This window comes from Cavia porcellus, unplaced genomic scaffold (genome assembly GCF_034190915.1).
Source record: "Cavia porcellus strain 051 isolate PalLab524CR breed Dunkin Hartley unplaced genomic scaffold, mCavPor4.1 scaffold_5, whole genome shotgun sequence".
Classification (NCBI taxonomy): domain Eukaryota; kingdom Metazoa; phylum Chordata; class Mammalia; order Rodentia; family Caviidae; genus Cavia; species Cavia porcellus.
In genome coordinates, this window is record NW_026947488.1 from 49,352,678 (window position 1) to 49,374,771 (window position 22,094).

The 22,094-nt window shown below is 38.3% G+C and overlaps 1 non-coding gene and 2 pseudogenes across 1 annotated transcript; 2 read left to right on the top strand and 1 right to left on the bottom strand.

Annotated features, from left to right (window-relative positions):
- Positions 1-606: 606 nt before the first annotated feature.
- Positions 607-708, top strand: LOC111753528 (U6 spliceosomal RNA). The gene has a single exon (XR_002788308.1). It is a non-coding gene; the product is annotated as a U6 spliceosomal RNA (small nuclear RNA).
- Positions 709-13,889: 13,181 nt separating this feature from the next.
- LOC100714601 (KATNB1-like protein 1) lies at positions 13,890-18,426 on the bottom strand (annotated as a pseudogene).
- A 36-nt stretch (positions 18,427-18,462) lies between these two features.
- On the top strand, positions 18,463-19,646 carry LOC134476175 (protein tyrosine phosphatase type IVA 1-like; annotated as a pseudogene).
- Positions 19,647-22,094: the final 2,448 nt, after the last annotated feature.

Consider the following 22,094-nt stretch of genomic DNA (forward strand, 5'->3'; position numbering starts at 1 on the left):
TCAAGGGTCAGGGATGTAGCCCAGTGGTATAAGCACCATCCTGACAAGCATAAGGTCGAGAGTTTGATCCCCATTATAAAAAAAAAAGTGAATTTCAAGCCAAGACTGATTAAGAGAGATAAAGAAGGTCCCTACATCCTCATAAAGGGAACAATCCAAGAGGAGAGGTAATGATCATAACTATATGCAACAAATATCAATGTGTCCAAATATATGAAATAATTACTAAAGCACATGAACAATGAAGCCCTAATACAGCTGTATTGGAAGACCTTAACACCCAACTGTCGCAAAAAGACAGATCAACTAGAACAAAAAAATCAATAATGAAATAGTAGAACTAAATCAAGCTTTTGAACAAATGAACTTATTAGATGTCTATAAAGTGTTCCACCCCACATCAGAATACACATTCTTCTCAGCTGCACATGGGACATTCTCCAAAAGAGACCATCTATTGGCTCATAGAACATGCTTAAGTAAATGCAAAGGAACTGAAATTGTCCCATGCATACTATCAGACCACAGTGCAATGAAACTGGAAATCAGTGGCAAAGGAAACCACAAAAACTTCATAAATACATGAAAATTAAGTAGCACCCTACCATGCTCACTTTAGTAGCACATATACTGAAATTGTAATGGTAGAGATTAGTATGGCCCCTGTGCAAGGATGACATGCAAATTCATGAAGTGTTCCATATTTTTGTTTTGTTTTGTTTTGTTGTTGTAGTTTTTTTTTTTTTTTGGTGGTTCAGTGAATCAAATAGGCCACTGAGCTAAATTTTCAGCCCCGTGTTCCATATTTTTTGGACACTTGAACAAGTGAAGAAACTGAAAGATTATGCTTTCATTCATTTTTGTGAACGAGATAGTGCTGTCAAGGCTAAGGAAGAAATGAATGGCAAGATGTGGAAGGAAAAAATATTGAAATTGTTTTTTGCTAAGCTACCAGATTAAAAAAGGAAAGAAAGAAAAACTCAGAGGCAAGCAGTGAAGAATCAAATGTATGATGATTACTACTACTATAGTCCACCTTATATTTCCCTTCCAACAAGAGGTCAAAGGCGTGGAGGTAGAGGTAGTTATGGATATCCTCTAGATTATTATGATATGAAGATTATTATCATTATTATGGCTATGACTGCCATAAGTATCATTGCAGATACAAAGACTCATACTATAGTTATGAAGATTTTCAAGAAGGAGCTAGAGGAAGAGGTGGTAGAGGAGCAAAGGGTGCTGCTCCATTCAGAGGTCATGGGGCTCCTCGTCCTCATGGTACAGCTGGTTATTTAGAGAGGAGGTCCTGCTCAGCAAGAAGTATTTGTGGCCTGAGAGGAGGTGCTCAACAACAAAGAGACCAAGGGGGAAAGGGAGTCGAGGCCAGCCCTGACCTGATACAATGAAAACTGATTTCCTATGTGGGATGACACCGGAATCTTGTCTTGGCTGTACAGGAGCACATTCTATTGCAGAAGATCTTCCTGTGAAGATCATGGAATCAAATACAGGACATTGAACTCATACCTAGATATCGATATGGATTTCCTTAATGATTTTCTCTGCAGTGCAAGTTATTAAACAAAAGCTGTTCTATTGTCTGAATGTGTTCCAATAGAAATCCTTCATAATGTCTAGCATGGTATCTTAATAAAGAATAAAGTTCTTCTCTTTAAAAAAATAAAAACAAACAAGTAGCACCCTACTGAACAACCAATGGGTCACAGATAAGTTAAAGAAGAAATTAGACAGTCTTTACAGTTGAATGATAATGACAGTGCAACATACTAGAACTTATGGGACACAATGAAAGCAGTCTTAAGAGGGAAATTTATAGCAGTAAAAACCCATATCAGGAAAACAGAGCAAGTACATATAAACAACTTAATGATGAACCTCAAAATACTAGGAAAAGAAGAGCAGGCTAAACCAAAAGCTTGTACAAGAGAGGAAATGATAAAGATCAGAGTAGAAATTAAATCACTGAAGACTAAAAAAAAATTACAAAGAATCAATGCATAGAAGAGTTGGTTCTCTAAAAGATTAAATAAACTTGACAAACCATTATTGAACCTTACCAAAAGAATAAAAGAAAAGACTCAAATCCACATAATTAGGAACGAAAAGGATTAAATCACAGCAGACTCTGCAGAAATTCAGATGATCTGTGTCTACTTTGAAAACTTGTATTCTAATAAGATGGAAAATACAGGACTTCCAGGAGAACATGGAGGATAGATAACAGCAGCTATCTCTGAGATAGCCAGCTTAGAATCCAGGAATGGTGCAGTGTGGGGAGTCCTAAGCAGGGGGAGATATACCCTGCTGACCCAGGAATGAATTAAGCTGAGAGAAAGCAACTGGAAATGCAGTCCCAGTACTACGACTAGAAGAGCTAAAGTCTCAGTGTCAAAGCTGGAACCCATGCCTCTGGAAACCGTGGCTTGAATTTCCTGCTGCCGCTGCTGCATCTGAATCAGCACAGCAGGGATAGAGACGCAAAAACTCTGAGAGTGGGAAGAGGAACCAAATTGAGAGCAGAGCTGGCGGGGAGCCCTGCATCGACCTGTGGTGAGTAAGAGGAACGGGGACCCTTCTATAGACTAGGAGGCTCAAACAGAGGACATTCTGGGACCAGGCAGACTAGACAGAACAGGCCGCTGCAGTAACTTCAGTCACATATTCCCCTCTCAAGCAGGATTGGTGGGGAGCGCTTGACTTGGGTGACATCACGGACTAAGACCCAGTAGGCTAGCCCAAACCAGATCCCTGTGCCTGGCAATGCACCCTAATGCAGTGAAGCCTTCAGCAGGTTGACTGACCTGGAGGGGCAGGCCCAGCATAGGCTGCCCAGGTCTGTGTCTCCCTAGTACACTGCAGTGGGTGGGAACACCTAGCCGGCAAATTCAAACGAACTGTAACTGACAAAGAAAGAAACTGGGCCTCCTATGCTTGTATGGAAGGAACAAGAAGTATGGGAAGAAGGAGCAATAAGAAAGGGTCCTCAGTCCGCAATCCTGAGAACACTGATACAGGAAAGGTAAATGCAAAGGAGAATGAGGACAGAAAATATGCAATATCAGGCACAGCACCAATAGACATAAAGTGATATCTCCGGAACCTCATAGACAACTTCAAAAGTGAATTATTTAACCAAGTAAAGCAAGATATAAGAAAAAACAAATGGTGGAATGGAAGAACATAAAAAAAGGGGAGAATTGTTTGATGGAGAAAATAGAGAAAACGTAGAATACATGAAGCAGGTTCAAAGAGATTACCAGGAAACTAAAAACTCTATTGAAAGCTGGCATAACATCTTGAAAGAAACTTAAGGATAGGGGGCTGGGGATTTAGCTCAGCGGCATAAGCGCTTGCCTTGAAAGCCGGCAGTCGTGAGTTCGATCCCTGGTACCAATAAAAATGAAAAAGACCAAAAAAAAAAAAAAAAAGAAAGAAAGAAAGAAAGAAAGAAAGAAACTAAGGATAGATTATCTGAACTTGAGGACAGATTTGTAATGTGGGAGCATGAAAGGAAAAATTTCTTAAAAATAACAAGGAAATAAGCTGTAACAATACAAAGGCTAGAAGATGATAAGAGGATCTATAACTTAAGAATTAAGAATGTAAAGGAAGAAGCAGAGATACAAACAAATGAACTGCAAAGGCTATTCACATCAAGGAGAACTTCCCTAATATGGGAAAAAGTAAAGATACTCAGATGTATGAGGCATACAGGACCCCAGCCACCTACAACCCAAACAGAACTACACCCAGTCATATAATAATCAAAATTTCAGAAAGCCAATATAAGAACAGAATATTAAAAGCCATCAGAGACAAGAAACAGATTACTTACAAGGGAACACCCATCAGATTACAGCAGACTTCTCACCACAAACCATCAAATCACAAAGAGCATGGGGTGAAATAATTCAAGCCTTGAAAGACCCATAATCTCCAGCCAAGATTGATTTATCCTGCACAACCGTCCCTAGAAATTAATGGAGAAACAAAGTGCTTCCAGGATAAAGAGGAATTAGGGGAATTTGCAACCACCAATTCAACTCTATAGAGACTACTTCAGGACATTTTAAAAGAGAAAAATACCAAGATTCCAGAAACAGTGGCAGAGAGGCCACAATGAATGGAGCAGAAAGAGAAATGAAGAAGACAAACTGACAACAAACAACAGAAAAAGAGCTCAACAGAAATGAGGCAGAGAAGATCGGATGGTAGGAACAGCCATTTTGGAGAAAACAAGACATCATAATAGGTAGTGCTGATTTAATATCCTCTTGTTTTGAAGTCCCATCAAGCTTTTGTTCTTCTGTCTCCATCAGTTTTAATGTGTTGTATCTTATTGGATTTTATTATATGTGATAATATAAACAAAAACTTTTATAGACAAGGAGATTATACAGAAACCATTGTTCGTTTTCTGTTAGTTGATTCTAAATACCCTGTAATACTGTCATTCTCTTGAACAGTTTTACATTGTCTTGATATGTTTGATGCTATAGTATACGAAGTTATACTCAAAGATTTCAAGGAAAGAGACACTATGGTAACTACTTTTATGTTGGGATATCTTGCAGTGAAACACTATTTTGCTTAAATGGTTGTGTTCTGACCTGTGGTGTTGTGTTGTTATGTCCTCTTTTATCTCAATCTCCTTTTTTAATTATTTTTTTGTTTTTATCTTTTTTAATTAAGGGAAAAATAAATTAAAAATAGCAGGATATATTATAGTAACCCACTTTGATTTTCTGTTAACTTGATTTGAAACCCTGTATTGCTCTCACCTTCATGTTTTGACTGATTTTACTCTATTCTGTTTTGCTTGATAGTACCAAGTTTGAGAATATAGGTAACAACTGTGAAGACAATAAGATTCACTATGACATCCATTCTGGTTTGACTATTATCTTCTTTTGAAGTTCTGTATTGTCTCCAATGTTTTGGTTTTATTGGTTTTGTTTTGTACTGTTTTGTTCAATTTTATATAACTGATGATATAGGCAATTCTTTTTAAGATAGCAAAAGGAATTATAGTAACCATTGTTGATCACCTTGTATTCTGTTTTTACATTATGTACTATGTCCATCCTTTTGATTTGACTGACTCTGTTTTGTTATGTCACATTTGGTTTTATTCTCTTCAAAAAAAGTAATAAGAACTGTGGGAGTAATAAAACTCAAGATGTGTAATTGTCATTGTAAAAAAGAGAGGAAAAGAAAGTGCTCTAAAGGATATAACTGCATGTATAGTTAAGCATATAAGATAGATAACCATATTACTGAGTTTTTGTTGGATCATTGAACAGAACTGTTTGCAGTCTCACTGTTTGAATGTCCACTTTATATGCTTTAATTTTATATGTCCACTTTATATGCTTTAACTTGAACAACAATTTCTAAGATGACAATATGTAATCTATTAACTAGTGATTTCCTACTGTTTATTTTTTTTGAAATTCTGTATAACTTGCACCCTTTTTCTGTTTTTTTTTTTCTTTTTCTCCTTAAAATTTTTTAAAAAAATAAGATGGAAAATGCATAAGAAATGGACAGATTCCTAGAAACATGAATTACCACAGCTGAATCAAGAAGATATAACGATTCTAAATAAGATATCAATCAATGAAATCAAAGATGTAATTCAAAACCTATCAACAAAGAAAAGGCCAGGCCCTGAAAGATTTACTGCTGAATTCTACAAGAAATTTAGAGAAGATCTAGTACCACCACTTCTCAGATTCTTTAATGAAATTGAAAAGGAAACTCATTCCTGGAAGCAAGCATTACCCTCATTCTAAACCCGAAGAAGGATACAACTAAGAAAGAGAATTACAGGCCAATCTCCCTAATGAACATTGATGTAAAAATCCTTAATAAGATACTGGCAAACAGAATGCAGCAACTCTTCTAGAAGATTATTTACCATGATTAAGTGGGATCAGGGTTGCAGAGATGGCTCAACATAAATCCAAAAACGTAACATGCCATATTAACAGAGCAAAGGACAAAGATCATATGATCATCTCGATAGATGCAAAAACTTTTGACAAAGTTCAGCACCCATTCATGATAAAACCCTACAGAAAATTGGAATAGATGGTCTTTAGCTCAATCTGATAAAAGCCACCTATGACAAACCAACAGCCAGCATGATACTAAATGGACAAAAACTGGAAGCTTTCACTTCTAAAAGCAGGAACAAGACAAGAATGTCCACTGTCTCCATTCTTATTCAATGTAGTCCTGGGAAGTTTAGCAGGAGCAATTAGACAAGAGAAAGAATTAAAAGTAATAAAGATATGAAAGGAAGAAGTTAAACTATCATCATCTGCAGATGACGTGATACTTTCCTTAGAAGACCCTAAAAACTACACCAAAAGACTTCTAAGTTTAATAAGCAAATTCAGTAACATAGCTGGATACAAAGTTAACACTCAAAAATCAGTAGCCTTCCTGTACACAAATAACAAACTCATTGAGAGAGAAATCAGGGAAACAAAACCTTCCACAATAGCGTCCCCCAAAATGAAATACCTAGGAATCAATCTGACAAAGGATGTAAAAGAACTCTATATTGAAAACTACATGGGCCGGGGATTTAGCTCAGTGGTGTAAGCACCTGCCTGGAAAGCACAAGGTTGTGAGTTCAATCCCCAATATCAAAACAAAAAAATTACAGTACTCTGAAAAAGAAGATTGAAGAAGATATTGAAAAATGGTGAGACATTCCATGCTCTTGGGTAGAAAGAACCAATATAGTGAAAATGACCATACTTCCAAATCTGTTGTTATACAGATTCAATGCAACCCAATCAAAATTCCAATATCATATTCTCACAGAATTAGAGAAAACAATCCTAAAATTCATCTGAAACCAGAAGAGACCTAGAATAGCAAAGGCAATCCTGGGCAACAAAGACAAGATGGGCTATTACAATCCCTGACTTGAAATTATACTATAAAGCTACTATGATAAAAACAGCATGGCAATAGAAAAAAAAACAGACCCAAAGATCAATGAAAATAGATTAGAAGATGCAGAAACAACTACAGACACACTAAGCTACTTTATTTTTGATAAAGGTGTCAAACACATTCACTGGAAGAAAGACAGCCTCTTTAATAAGTGGTGCTGGAAAAACTGGCTCTACTCATGCTGAAGATTAAAACTGGACCCATATTTTTCACCATGTGAATGGATCAGAATGGATCAAAGCTCTTAATATTAAAAACAGAAATATTAAATTGCTGGAAGACAGAGTAGGTAAAACTCTTGAAGACACTGGTGTAGGCAAAGACTTCATGAATCAAACTCTGATTACATTGGAACTATCACAAAGAATCAACAACTGGGATCTCATCCTACTGAAAGCTTTTGCTCTGCAAGAGAAACCACCAACAGGCTGAAGAGACAACATACAATGTGGGAGAAAATGTTTGCCAGCTGTTCCTCTGACAAAGGATTACTATCAAGAACAGAGAAAGAACTCAAAAAAATCAGTCCTCCCAGAATTAAAGACCTAATCCAAAAATGGGCATCTAAGATGAATATACACTTCTTAGATGAAGAAATACAAACAGCAAGTAAACATATGAAAAAATGTTCAACATCACTGGTCACTGGAGAGATGCAAATTAAAACAACACTGAGATTCTACCTCACCCCAGAAAGAATGGCTATTATCAATAAATCAATCAATAACGCATGCTGGAGGGACTGTGGGGAAAAAGGAACCCTTGCCCACTGTTAGTGGGATTGTAGACTGGTGTAACCACTGTGGGAATCAGCGTGGAGATTCCTCCAAAAACTAAGATTAGACGTTGCATTCAGCCCAGCTACTCCCCTCCTGGGTATCTTCCCAAAAGAATTAAAAACATTATATCACAGTGATATATGTGCACCCATGTTTATAACAACACAATTTGTAGTAGCCAAATCTTGGAAACAATCTAAATGCCCATTGACTGAGAAATGTGTAAAAGAAATGTGGTATTTTTATACAATAGAGTAGTACTCAGCTACAAAGAAGGATAAACTGTACACTTTTATTGGCAAATGGATACAACTTGAGGCCATATTCACTAGTGAAATAAACAAGACACACATGTATAAACATCATATTGTCTCACTAGTGTAAGAAGCTAAAAGAAACAAATATGTATATGTATGTATATGAAAAATTGTTAAAATAATAATACTACTGATTTCTCTGGTATTGTTCAGATAATTGAATGCAGATGTCTTGTGCTGTGGGTGAATGAACTGAGGATGACAATGCACAATGTATGTACCATTGTTGCCCCCTGACTGACGTGTTTTGATATTTTATTTTTTTCTCTTTGAAATAAAATGGATTTGAAAAAGGAAAAAGATGGCACAAGAGAAAATGATGCAATCAAAAGATGCAATAAGGGGGCTGGGGATTTAGCTCAGCGGCATAAGTGCCAGCCTTGCAAGCAGGCAGTCGTGAGTTCGATCCCTGGTACCAATAAAAAGGAAAAAGAAAAAAAAAAGATGCAATAAATACCAGATGCATTAATAAAATAAGTTTACAGTAAACTTTGTAGAAAGAAGGATTATCCTATAAAATGCTGATCTTAAAATATTGAATAGAAGAAACAAGCGTTCCCTGTGAATGAGCATCATGCCCGGGCCACCACTGATGGTACAGCCAGACCCCAGCCTTTCTCTGTACGTTGGTGACACTGTTAGACTGTGAGGGAAGAAAAGAAATCAGCAAGAAGCAAGTCCTCCCTCTGAACCAGTGTCATGCACAGCCAGCCCCCAGCCCCCAGCATGCGGGCTGGGAAACAAGAAGAGCTACCCACTCACCATAAGCAACCTGCTGATCCAGAGAAATACTGGCTGTGATGATAGCTGTGAGATGAAACGCAATTTGACACTTGTGGTGTTTGGTGTTTTGCTGACTTTCAGGTCTAGGGCATGGTCCGATCATCTATTCAGAGGATCATGGTAAGCAGTGTGGCATCACTGGGGATCTCCTTCTGAAGGTGGTGGCCATTGTTAATTCCCTGTTATCTTGTTTTTGGAGTCCTGTATCATTTTCATTGTTTTGTTGGGTTGGGTTTTATTCTGTTTAGTTTTGTTTGATTTTGTTATATCCAATGGCATGGGCAGCTATTTCAAAGACAGCAACATATGGTAACCATTTTGGAATTACTATTTTATTTTGAAGTTCTTCATTGCATTCATTGTTTTGTTTTTATTGGTTCTACTCTGTTCTGTTGTTTGATTTTCACTATGTCTGAAGGTATCTATAGCTATTTTGAAGACAAGAGGCATTATGGTAACCATTGTTGATTCTGTATTGTTTTGAAGTCCTGTGTCACTTATACTGGTTTGTTTTGATTGGTTTATTCAGTTGTGTTTTGCTTGGTTTTATTCCCTTTAAAATAAATAATTAAAAAAGATAAAAATATAGCATAAACCTGACATGGTGTCATATGCTTATAATTCTAGCATTCGGGAGACTGAGGCAGGAGGATCACTGTGAATTTCAGACCAGCATGGATAACACAGTGAGTTCAGGCCAGCCTGAACTGGATATAGAGACCCTGTCTCAAAGAATATATATAGTATGGTGAACACATAAATCAGTGTAACATGTATCCATGTATTACATCAAGTGGTGTGCATGCTGGGTATGCTCCTACAAATCTGAAATCCCAACTACTAGAAGCTGAAGCAAAAAGATCTCAGATTGAGACCCCCCTTGGTAATTTAGCAACACTTAGGGCTTGGCCTGTAGGTACTGTGGAGAACAAAAGGCTGGAGAAGTAAGGGAAAAAGGATAGGGAATGCAAATGCTGGTTTCTCTGTTCTATACTGAATCCTGGAGAAAGAGAGGCAGTATAAGAATTTGGCTGGGCTTTCAAGGGCAGAAACATTCACTTAATTCCATATTTGGGGTTCTGGAAGGAGGCCACCATGTAGGATGGCCCTGATTGAACCCAGGAAAAGCATTGTACAGAGCGGCCAGCCAAGGACACAGCCTCAACTGGGCTGCGGCAGAGAGGCACGCGCTGCCCTGTAGCCCTGTAGAGCAGCTGCCAGCCGAGCGCCAGCAGGTCTGTCACTAGGGAGCAGAGGCTGCTGAGCAGACTGAACAATGTGGACAGGGACAGGGGAGGCAGATCAGAGACTGTAGGTGTCCCTGAGGCCAGGCCAAAACCAATGAAAGCCAGAGTCAGTGGCACAGGGATGTAATCTCAGCCACTTTGAAGGCTGAAGTCTGCTTCACAGGATCACAAGTTTGAGATCAATTTAGGCAACTTAACAGTAAGATCTTGTCTCAAAACAAAAATGTTTTAAATGGCCAGAGATGTAGCTCAGAGCATCCCTGGCTTCAATCCTGAGTACTTGAAAACAAAACCAGAAAACAATAAGAAATTTAATCATCAGACCCAGCTCTGACCAAGAAAGAATGAATCTCATCAGCCACAGATATCAGTAGGGAGCAGACAGATGCAGAAATCAGCCTCCCTCAGGCTGTCAGTGGCTTTCTGAAAAAGAGAGAGGTATGCAGAACGAGAGTGTGAGTATTCGTTCCTAAATGACTCTGTTGAACCTGCTTCTCCTGTACAACAAATAACCTCAAAAATTCTGGGAGCAGTGGCACAAGCCTATAATGCCAGTACTTTGAAGGCTAAGGCAAGGGAATTACCATGAGTCTGAGCCCATCCCGGGCTACACAGTGAGTTCAAGCCCAGCCTAAACTAAGTGAGACCCTGTAAAATAACACCACACAAAACCCAAAATAACCTAAAAAACAACAACATCTTACAGATGTTAAATCAAATTGGGCAAAGGGCAGTAGTGGGAATTGAATCCACACTGAGCTTCATTTCCAATTTAAATCAAACTTTTGAGAAGTCTCTGGATAAAGGGCTTATTGAGCTGTAGAAGTGCCAGCCAAAAAGTCAGTGGACAAATTCCCTCAACCGCAAGAGCAGCAGCACCAACAGCAACTGGGGAAAAGTCTACCAGACCTAACAGTCCTAGGAATTCTGTGATGAAATTTTGAGGAGGAGAAGCATAACTTACATGGGGTTGACACTGACCGTAGATAAGTGGGGCAGAACCAGGAGAGCAGGCAAAGTCCTGCAAGAAGAGTCCAGACTGGCTACTTCTTGGTTGGCTGGTTCTAACAAGAAAAGAAGGTGGAGTCATTTCTTCTCTCTTATTTTCTTTGTTGATTTATTCTTGAAGCTATCAGTTGCAGTTATCTTCTGTTATGTCTTCCCTCCCCTCTTTCTCTGACTTGTAACAATTTAGGACTTCTGAGAATTCTCTTGTAAGTTTTGAATTGTTACTCGCAAATTTCATTAAAAAAAAAAAAAAACCAAGGTTTTACTGTGCAGTTTAGGCTGGTTTTGAACTCCCTGTATACCCCCAGCAGATGATTCTCTTGCCTCAGCCTCCTGAGTGGTGAGATTACAGGTGTGCACCAGCACACCTTCTTACTCACAGGTTTGAGATTCAGTTGTAGCTTTTTTTTTTTTTTTTTGTACTGGGAACTGAATTCACGACCTCATGCTTTTCAGGCAAGCACTTTGCCACTGAGCTATATCCTCAGCCTATCTTTTCTTTTTCAATTGGGATCAATTTAGGTTTATCCTCTAGTCCGTGGGTGGGATTCAAGTGGGCTTCACGAGTCCCCCATTCTGGCACCAGCAGCTAAGGTGACCTGCTCTTCTCATGACAGAAGACAGGATCGTAAGAACCAAGGCAAGCAACACAGACACATTTTAAGCCTCCACTCACATCATATCCATTAACATTCCATTGCCAAACTAAGTCTCGTGGCCAAGTTCAAGGTCAACAGACAATGATGAACAAGTACATTACAGAAAGAGTGAAGGGCTGAGAACAGAAATTCAGACCATTGCAGAGACTGAGGCTTAACCTAGAGACTCACCAAGTTCTTCTGTATTAGACTAAGATTGCTGGACAGGAAGAGACTTACTTTTTCCCCATCACTCAGTAGATGAGAGAGTTGTTTTAGATGACATGCCACAGAAGCAGAGCCCAAAATGGGGATTCCTGAACACATGCTGTCCTGAGTGTGTGTTCTGGGGTGGAGTAAACATTTCGGGAAGTGTGACAAGGACAGAAAGAGGGAAGGAAAAGGAGCAGCAATGATCACTGTACCTTGGGAAGGGACCCGAATGTGATCTCGGCTGGATCCGGCCTGAGCCCACAGGACTGGAGTGTGCGTTGCACCACAGGTTGTCCCCTTGAGGCAAGAGCAGGGCCTCTGGACCCCTCTGTTAGTGAGTCAGGAGCTGTCTCCTCCAGTGGGCTGGTGACCTCCCAGGGATTTCTCTGGGAGGTGGCAGCTGGAGGCCAAGTGCAATTCTCTAAAGAAGGCAGAAGCTATAAGCAGACTCAGACGCAACTCACAGCACTGGCTGATTGAGGGACCTGAATCGGGGCCCTAACAGCTCCTACTACACGGCTTGCCTCCTGAAGGACTAGATCAAAATAAAACTACTGAAGAAAATAAAATAAAAAGTAAAGTACTGTTTTCTTTATATACAGAAAATACTGCTGTTTATTTCCTAATATTAACTCACTTTAACTAAAACTAAAAATAAAATGATTTAGTTGTACAGAGTAAAAACTACATTTTTCAGACTCCCTAGTATGAACATATAATCAGTTTCTCAACATCAGATGAAAGCAGACAGCTCATATGTTAGCTTCTGGGATCTTCATCTTCTCCTTTTTGTCTTTTTTTGTTTGTTATTAAATACTTAGTGAACTTACTTAATTGAAGTTTCAATGATACAAAAATGAAAAATATTAGAGATCTAACTATAATAAAAAGCAAACATAAATTAGCCACCTGCATGGATATTTCCAGTGAAACATTCATACAAATACATATTCACCTTTTTGTTCAGACAATAACAAATGTAAATGACATGAGACGTGTGGCCAAAAACATCAGTGATCTTAACAATATTCTCACATTTCAAAAATGTTGTGAAATATGTTTTAACAAAAACATTCTACCTGAATGTAAACCCCTGATTTAATTCTATGATTTTATCATGCCAGAAGTATTGTTAGTTTTATTTTTTTAAAAAACAAGATATTGGTATCATAACACATTGGTTTACTAATAATTTAAGGCATTTTGTATACATTGTATCTTATGTGTACAAAAATTTTAATATTGATTAATTATGATGGTGTTTTAAATGTTGAAAGTTTCCATCATAGAAAAATAGCTGCACAGACTTCATTTTATTTTTTTAATAAAACACACAAAATAGTTGATGATTAGGGGCTGGGGATTTAGCTCAGTGGCATAAGCACCTGCCTTACAGGTAGGCAGTCGTGAGTTCAATCCCTGGTACCGATAAAAAAGAAAGACCAAAAAAAAAAAAAAAAATTGATGATTGGTCTCTGTAATTCCTAGGAGTAAGTCCTGTCTTATTTTTTCACATAACATAAATTATCTTCTTGGGGCCAGGGATTTAGTTCAGCAGCCTAAGTGCCTGCTTGGCAAACGGGAGGTCATGAGTTCAATCCCTGGTACCAAGAAAAACCATAAAGTATCTTCTAATGCAGGTTTGCAGTAAGACCCAGTAGTTCTAAAACAATGTTACTAAGTAACCATCAGTCCCAAATGCAGCAAAGGGGAACATCTTTATAGCACACTTTCATCTCATTGAAATTGAAAATATTCTTTTGTATATTTTTCCACTTCAAGGCAAGGTACATTGTTCAGGTTTCATATTGTTACTGTCGTTAAAAGAAAAAGATGGTTTTGAGTTTTTCCGTAGATCCAAGTTGGAAATCACACAATCCCCCGATGTTCCTTGGTAGATGAAATCTCTCAATGCAACTGCAATAAGTAAGTGTCTCTGTCCTTTAGCTACAATACCAGTATATCCTGCAACCAAAGTAAAATGGTTTTCCTGTTCCCATAATCTGCTTAATTGGTGTTTTAAAACATGAATGTTTTTATCATTATAATTGCTATTTTGAATAAGAGTTCTGGCTTTTTAAATTTATTTATTTAACTTTTTGAGACAGGGCTTGCTATACAGTTCAGTCTGGCCTTGGGCTCACTTTGCAGCCCTGGCTGGTCTCAAACTTGCAGTGAACCTCCTGCTTCAGCCTCCCAAGTACTGGGATTACAAGTGTGTGCCACCACGCCCTGCTTAGTTCTGATCATAACCTTTTTACTATTGCTTGAAGCCAGTTTAAACCATCAAATTTGCTTTTAAGCAATAGTTTTACCAGAGGCAATAAATCTACACAGTAGCCAAGTGAGAGATACATTGTTTTTCTTCCTGTAAACTACTGGTGAGCTCAAGGAGACAATCTACCACAATTTCCAAGGTCTTCTAGCCTCACCAAATAGGCTACCAGTTCACTTATACTTCTCCTTCTTCACAAAGTTAAAAGCTACATTCAGTATCAAATCCCTGGTGAACAAAACTTGGGCCATTGTTTCATGGTCCTGAGAAACTTAAGAGAAAAATCCATTACATGGATTTTGATGATGGGCTTTCTGTTTGAGAAGAATCAGTGTCACTGGAGTAATGATTTACTTTCATTCCTTCTTTCTTTTTCTTTTCTGTTTTGTTTTTTCAGACAAAGTCTTATCATGTAGTTCAGGCTGGCCTTTAACTCATTATGTAGCTTAGACTAGCCTAGTGATCCTCCTGCCTCAGTCTCATGAAGTGCAGGCATGTGCCTCCCTGCCAGGCCTGAGTTAACAACATTCATGTCCAGCTATTGTGGTGTGATTTTTCAGGCAGGTGACCTGCACAAGGCTGTTTATATTCCTTATTTGCCTTGTCATAGACCTCACTTCTATGGGGCAGTCTTTCCTAAAACAAGTATTTGGCAAGGGATGATGAGCTGTTCTTCCACAACAAATCACATTATGTAGTACATCTGGGCTTTTCATAGCTTATCCAACTATAGATGTAAGCAGCTAACTGTTTTTGGAGGTTTCTTAGCCTCCTTTGTATTATTATTAGTGAAATTAGAGATTCTTTTTCTAGGAAGATCAGTAGAATGGTCCTCAATATTATTACAAATTTTCCTTTTTTAATGTTGTGGTTTTCAGATGTGATAAGTTCTTAAATACCTGTACCTCATGGTACCGAGCTGCCTCAACCCAGCCTGGGTGCTAACAATCACACGCTGCAGCTTAAAGCATCCCTTGGTTCCCCCACAAATTTTTTTTTTTTGATACAGGGTCTCACTAGGTAGCCCAGGCTTGCCTTGAACTCACCATGGTCCTCCTGCCTCTTCCTCCCAAATGTTAGGATTAAGGTGTGTGCCACCACACCCACCTTCCCCCATAAGTCTCTAAGAGACAGCTGGTGTCACTGTTTGTTCCTTCTTTGCCCTTTCCTCCACCCCATTGGCTTGAATGCGTATGTGATGACTGAAACAGGAACAGGCCTCTAGGCCTGAGCGATGACAGGGGCAGAAGGCTGGTGGGGCTGCAGTATTTGTAGAAGGGGCCGTGTGCTGGGGTTGCCGTGAAGCACATCCACCATGCCTTCAGCCGAGGGATGAGACCCACTCAGGGTCTTTTGCAGTTTAAAACCTATTTTAACTTATTTAAACCTTTACAGTTTAAAACCTATTTATAGAGTAGTGGAATCCTAATCAAGTCAGATTGAAAAGGAATTTAAAACCCTGCTACCAATGTTTTGCCGAAACACCTTCCAGTAAGATTATATTCATTTATAGTTCACCCAGCAGAGTGTTCATTTCTGCACACTCCATATTGTTTAGATGGTTCAATTTAACAAGTGAAAAACCAGTTTATTGTTTCTGTTTTCCTATCACAGGTTTCTAGTCAAGTCAAAGGTATTTTTTAGTCACTGCTAGGCCATTTGTACTTCTTGCTTCGCAAATTTGCTGTTAGTAGCACTGGCCATTTTCTGTAAGTGTGCTTACATTTTTGTAGTGATCTGGAGGTGTTTCTTGTTTGAAAAAATAAAACGTACTGCTAGGCACAAAGATTAATAAAATGAAAACCTGGGTACTAATTGCTCAAATTAACAACTGTTGCTATTTTGTCACATCTGTATCATTTTTTAAAATTCTCTTGTTTTTATTTCCAAATGTTGGCTCTCGATCAATATTTTCCATTTAATTTATTTCTTTAAATTATTGTGAAATTGGGCTGGGGATTTAGCTCAGTGGCATAAGCACCTGCCTTGCAAGCAGGCGGTCGTGAGTTCGATCCCCAGTACCGATAAAAAAGGGAAAAGAAAGAAAGAAAGAAAGAAATTATTGTGAAATTATTGTTTTAATTTTGCATATATTTAGGGTATAGAGTATATATAGGGTAATTGAGTACATACGTACAATATGGAATGATATGAAATCAGGATAGTTAGTATTTCCATCTCCTTAGATATTTAAGAAAATGTTTTCAAGCAAAGTATGGTGGCATTCACTTGTAATCCAGCACTCAGGGAGGCTGAGGCAGAAGAATCACACATTTGAGTCCAGTGTGGGACAATTTAGTGACTTGACAAGAACTTGTCTCAAAATAAAAAATAAAATTTTAAAAAGGCTCAGGGTTCAATCCCCACACCCCAAAAGCAAACATTTAAAAATTTTGTTTGCAGTACTAGGGATTGAATTCAGAGATCCTCCACCACTGAGCTATACCCCCAGTCCTTTCCAGTCCTTTATATTTCTTAGAGACAAGGTCTTACTAAATTAGCCATGCAGGACTCAAATTTGGGATCCTCCTGCCTTGGCCGCTCTCAGGGCTGGAATTACAGTCATGCACCTCTGTGCCAGGTTTCAATTTTTTTTAATGAACTTGAGAAGTTGAGTGGGGAGCAAGCCCTTGGCAGTGGGTGCTGGTATGTACTCTGCATCTTTGAGATGTTATTGTGTGTGGATTGGATGCTTTTGAAAAATTATTTCCCAGCCAGGTATGGTGGCAGTGCTTGTAATCCTAGCACTGAAAAAGCTGAGGCAAGAGGATTGCAGTGAGTCCGAGGCCAGACTAGGCTGCGTAGTGAATTCAAAGCTAGCCTGAACTACATAATGAGACCCAATCTCAAAAAAAAAAAAAAGATAGCTCATTTTTTCATGATACATTGTCATAACTCAGAACACGACTTGTCCCTAGAGGTAGTTGTTATCAATTTTAAAATATTAAGATCTTCCCAAGGTCATCTGATGATTCAAACCTAAACCTGTACTAAGCAGGACAGACTGAGCTTTTTGATACAAATATCTTGAAGAAGGAAATGCTTCCTAAAAACACAAAGAGGTTTGCATCCTCTGTTATCTTTCTTTCTTTCTTTCTTTCTTCTTCTTCTTCTTCTTCTTCTTCTTCTTCTTCTTCTTCTTCTTCTTCTTCTTCTTCTTCTTCTTCTTCTCCTTCTTCTCCTCCTTCTCCTCCTTCTTCTTTTCTTCCTCTTCTTCTTCTAGACAAGATCTTAGTAGGTAGTTCAGGCTGGCCTTGTACTATGTAGGTCAGGTTGACCTTGAACTTCCAGTGATCCTCTTGCTTCAGCCCCTTGAGTGCTGGGATGACAGATATGCACCACTATACCCAGTTACCTCCTTTCATATTAATATTTGATAAGGATTTTAATTTATTTTAATTTCAAGCAGAATCAAAACTCCTCTTGGGGAAATGGCAAGTGTGTAGCACAAGCAAAATCCTATATAAGTAGTATTAAAGCATTATCGCATTGTAGAGAATGCACACTATTAAAAATGTGAAACTGCAAATCTTCAAGATATCACAACACCAAAGCTAATGCTTCTTGAGGTATGCTTCTTAGAGGGCTTACTGAGCCTATGAATAACTGATTTTGCTTGTATTACATGACTGGTAATCTTACTGAAATATGCACAGTTCAGTTTTAGCTCTCGGTTACTTCAGCTGAACTTTGTGAAGGTCTTATTTGTGTACAGCAGCTAGATTTGACCTGTTCTAACTCATTAGCCCTCCCCCCACTTAACGCAAAATTTAGAAGAGGTGTGTGTTGGTGTTAAGTGGGTTGGTTTTGGCATGGCTTCTTCCAATCAGGCTCTCTAAACTCTGATATATGCTGAACAGGGGCTCTTCGATTCTGAAATCCTCCTTCAAAGCCTCACTTGAACCTGAATCAAAGTATTCTGATTGCCTGCTTTCTGAAAGTTCGGGACAGAAGAAAAAGCATCATTTCCGACCTCCCATAATGAGGAAGGCACATTCGCCTGCTTTATAATGCCACGACTCGGCTTATTTTTAAAATACTATTTTAAAAATTGCGCGCCACTGCAGCCGTGCCAAGATCATCGCTGTCCCCGCGGTGCTCTGCCATCACCTGCAGCGCCCCCACCTGGGGACCGGCAGTAGGAGCAGTCACACTCCAAGTAGTAAGCATGTTCCTGGGTTCAGAGGCGCTCTTGGTCACTCAGCTATGCAGCTCCTGAAGGGCGGTGGAGGTTACTGCCCGACAGCACGACCTCTGCAGAAGACAAGTGAACTGCAGAAATTCATCACCACTCCACCAAAAAGGCCCCAGGGCTGGGGATTTCACTCAGCTGTGGCCTGCCTGGCAAGTGGTAGGTTGTGAGTTTGAGCCCCCGTACAAAAAAAAAAAAAAAAGGAGGCCTCAAACAGTGCCTAACCTGGAAGACAAGAGCACTGAATTGAAATCTGTAGACGGTTTTACAAGAGCTCTAACCTGGATGGAATAAGCCTCAGTGTACTTCCTGGTCTCAGTATTACTGGATTGGAGAATTGCTGCATCCTGTTAGCTCATTTCGTTTCCCACTTCGCAGTACTCAGAACTTCGTACTAAAAGCACTAAGAAATTCAAGTGGAGTATATTGAAGTAAACTTCATTACATCATTTCTTTCTTTCTTTTTTTTAAATGGGGAGAGCGGTTTAGACAGGGTCTCACGACGTAGTTCAGGTTGGCCTTGAACTCAGGATGACTCGCTGCTTCAGTCTCCCAAGTACTGAGGTTATAGGCATGCCCCACTATGCCCAGCTTCTTTGCATCATTTCTATTCAACTTGAAAATTCATAACTCTATTGAACATTCATAACTCTATTGAACATTTTTTAAAATTTCAATTAATATGCCTTGAATGGACACCGAGCTCCTATGAAGGTAAGCATAAGAGCATAAGATTCCCTATTATACACAGTTCAAGCAATGCAACCTTAAACGAATTCATAGAGGATCTTAAATATGGAATTACTACACTAGGAAGAAAATGTGAAGCAGCTCAACACACTGCTCTTTGTAGAGAAAGAAGGCATTCATGTTCTCCATTGGCCTTTCAAGGGTGGTGTACTTTGTTCAATTAGAGTGTTAATGACTGGTTAAATCTTGTAAAAATTAAGTTTTGTGAAAAAACCTGGTTGTTGAGTTGCTGTCCAGTGTGTTTTAGGCTTGGGAGAGCTCCAGTGCTTGTTGTTGTACCATTAATTGAAGGTGGAATGACATTCCAAGATGCAGTACAGTTTGTAAGACCAAAGCAGCATGAAACTTTTAAAAGCAAGCAGCTTTTGTATTTGTAGAAACATTGCCTTAAAATGCAACTGTGCCTCAAAGACTTTAATAGTTAAGAAAGAACTGCTGTGTACAATAAAACTGGGGTGCCTGCTGCTATTACTCTGAAAATGGTGCTTGAGGCAAGATGTAATTTGTCATACATATCAGCCAGTGTGTTGGCACGGTGACTAAATCTAATGAAGTGCCCACAAGAGTGTTGAAAAGCAGTTTTACCAGGCTATGAACTTGAAAGAATTGAAACCTCTGTGTTTGGGTTATGATGAACTTATTTGAACAATTCCCAAAAGGTTTTGCTCTTTAGCATTTAAAATGACCTTAGCTGGATAAGGTGGTGCACAACTGTAATTCCAGCACTTGGGAGGCCGAGGCTAAAGGATTGTCATAAATTCAAGGCTAGCCTGAGCTACATAGTGAATTTAAAGCTAGCCTGAGCTACATAGCTACATAGCAGGACCTTGTCTCAAAAAAGCAAGGGAAAAAAAGCCAATAAAATATCCTTAGCAGTTGCAAAAATTGACCTTTCTTGACTCATACAGTAGTGAATTGTCTTTAAATCTGCTCCCATGCAGGAATCTTATTGTTATATAAGAAATTAAGAAAGATTAGATGTTAAAATAGCCAGCACAATACTTGTATATTTTTAATATCATATAGAACCAAAATTCCAGGAACTAAGAACACTCTAGACCTAATATGATTTATTTCTTTAGTCTTTTCAAACATTGCAGGGCTTATGTGGTCATTTGCCTGTCCACTTTGCTTATATTTTCTGTATAAATACGAGTATACAACAGGTTAGCTTAACTGTGGATTTTTCTTTAATTATTACCAAGTTTTGGGATGATTATTTACTGACTTTATCTAAGTCTTAATTTGTACTTTAGGGGAAATCTCCATTTTGAAAATTCACATAGTTCAAGGGACTTCTGTCTAAAACATATAAAGAATTTTAAAAATCAGACCCCCAAAATTCAAAGATCCAATCCAAAAATGGGCATCTGAGATGAATACACACTTCTCAGATGAAGAAATACAAATGGCAAATAAATACATGAAAAAATGTTCATCATCATTGATCATTAGAGAAATGCAAATTAAAACAACACCGAGATTCCATCTCACTCCAGAAAGAATGGCCAGGATCAAGAAAACTATCAACAACAAATGCTGGAGAGGCTGTGGGGAAAAAGGAACTCTCCTGCACTGTTGGTGGGAGAGTAGACTGGTGCAACCAGTATGGAGATCAGTCTGGAGATTCCTCAAAAAGCTGGGATTGGAAGTCCCATTTGACCCGGCTATTCCACTTTTAGGCATATTCCCAGAACTGAAAACATCATACCACAGTGGTATATGTGCACCATGTTTGTAAGCAGCAAAATTTGTAATCGCCAGATCTTGGAAACAACCTAAGTATCTATCAACTGAGGAATGGATAAAATTTGTGGTATTTTTATGTAATGGCATACTACTCAGCTATAAAGAAGGATCACATTGAGATAGTTATAAATAAATGGATGCAACTTGAGATGATACTCAGAAGCGAAATAAATCAAACTCACATGTATAAATACTGTATAGCCTTCCTAGTGTAAGAAATAGTAAGAGTACATTAGAGTTTATGGTAATCATGATTCCCCAATACATTGCTTTGAAGCCTTATAATGTTTGAATTCATTAGTTGGAATGATTTTATCCTGGTTTGTTTGATTTTATTATTTGCGATAATATGAACAGCTATTTTGAAGACAATAAGACACTTTAATAGCCAGTACTGATTTAATATCATCTTACTCTGAAGTTCTACCATGCTTTTGTTCTTCTGTTTCCATTAGTTCTATCATATTATATCTTATTGGATTTTATTATGTGTGATAGCATCAACAAATTTTATATGGAAAATGAGATAATATAGTAGCCATTGTTCGTTCTCTGTTATTTGGTTCTGAATGCCCTGTAATACTTTCATTCTCTTAAATGGTTTTATACTATTTTGTTATGTTTGATACTATTGTATATGAAGTTATGCTCAACTATTTCAAAGAAAGAGACATCATGGTAGTTACTGTTAATTACGGGTTGTCTTGTGGTGAAATACTGTGTTGCTTACATTGTTCTGATCTGCTTTGTTATGTCCTCTTTTGTCTTAATCTCTTTAAAATAAAAAAAAAAGAAAATTCACATTGTTATGACAGGACATCTTTAATGTGTCAAGACAAAAAAATATGTTTTATAGTTAATGTTTGCAATCTGACGTAGAACTTAAGAAGAGCCTGAAAAAAGAACAGGAAGGTGCTTTTAAACATTTTTAGTAAAATATTGCCTTTGTCTCACGCAGAATGTGCAGAATTTATTGTAGCAAATATTTTTTTAAATGGTAGAGATACTGTTATTATAGCTAAAACACTTCTTAGAAGGTGGAGATGAGATAAAATAGGAGGAGATTGTGGTGTATTGCATACATGTACTAAGTCCCTATGAGAAATATGATCATTATGTTCTACAAAAAAATATACGAGAAAAGGCC